This window comes from Calliphora vicina, chromosome 3 (genome assembly GCF_958450345.1).
Source record: "Calliphora vicina chromosome 3, idCalVici1.1, whole genome shotgun sequence".
NCBI classification, from domain to species: Eukaryota; Metazoa; Arthropoda; class Insecta; order Diptera; family Calliphoridae; genus Calliphora; species Calliphora vicina.
The window spans coordinates 77506518-77507969 of record NC_088782.1 but is presented as its reverse complement, the minus strand read 5'-3'; positions in this window follow the sequence as shown (position 1 = coordinate 77507969).

Here is a 1452-nt window from a genome sequence, read left to right as displayed (position 1 = left end):
TTTATTTAACTCTTTTTTGCTACTAGATATAATATTTTTTTCCTTTTTAAATACACATAGGATAATAAATATTATTATTATTATTTTTTTATTTCAACTTGAATAGATATTTCTTTTTATGGAAACCTTTTTTTTACAGCAATTAACAATATCAAAGTATTCGTCAATTTGATTCGAATTTATGCACACTTATTTCAACTTTAATCATAATTTGCAACATTATTAATTTTACCGTTTTGAAATTCAACACACTTTTATTGGGTAAAGAATTCACTTGAAGTGACACTGACTTTCAATACGATTTAAAAACAATTATGTACCTATTTTGTTATTATTTTGTATTTGTTGTTCCTGTTTTTTAATGTACATATGTATATTAATTTTTGTTGTTGTTTATTGTTGCAACAGACAGTTCTTGTTTCTCCGTATTATTTCTCTTTAATCTCATTGAAGCGCAATCACGATCCAAACACGAAACCAACAGTTATCATACTGAGACATTTACTCCGTTTGAGTTTAACAGAAGTCACTTGTGATTACTGCTTATGTGAGCTGCTTCTTCAGTCGTCGCTAACTTGTTCCAGATACAAAAAAAAAGCCATAAAAACAACAAACAAAACAAAGCCTGACATGCTATTGTTTGTTCGTGTTGTTGTTGTACCCGTTTAACTACCTTTTCACGTTTGAGTGAATCGAAATGCTCATTCACTCATTTCAAAAACATCACCACATCCAACCACACACTGATACAAACAACCTCCGCCACCAAAATACGTACAAACTCATAGATACAACAACTAAACTACTTCGTTCGACCAGTTCCCCTCTCATTTTCACTCTTTTCATTATTTCTGTTTCTATACGTTTCTCTCACAAACCTACTCACTCTCTAACATACATTCAATAATGGCGGCCATAGCAACGGTTTTTTTTATATCCCCCGCAACCCGGAATTGTTGGTTGTTTGTAATCACAAGTGCAAAAGAGATGACCGAATGCTGCACACTTGCCGTCTTCTGTCTGTCTCGCTTTCTTGACACCACGGGGCACACAGCAGAATAAGAAAACAAAAGCCCTTCCCACAAACGACAGCAATTATCATTTTGAATATCTCGTCGAGTAGGCAGTGCTAGTTGCACATGCTTGCGTCTTTGAATGCCAACAATTCCATAATACCCACAATACATTCATTCATTACACACACAACACGTTGTTGATACGAGTCCAAAAGCAGCAACAACAATAACACCAACACTTTAATACATTATTTGTATTAGTTTTTGTTTTTTTTTTTATTATTTTATTTTGGCACGTAGTAGACTTTGGTCGGCGTAAACAAATGACTGAATAACTTGGTCTCACCTTTTTGCTCGCTCATACTTGCATAAGATTGCATTGACACATAGATACTGACATCCATACATATATAGCTGTAGATACATGTGTGTGGAT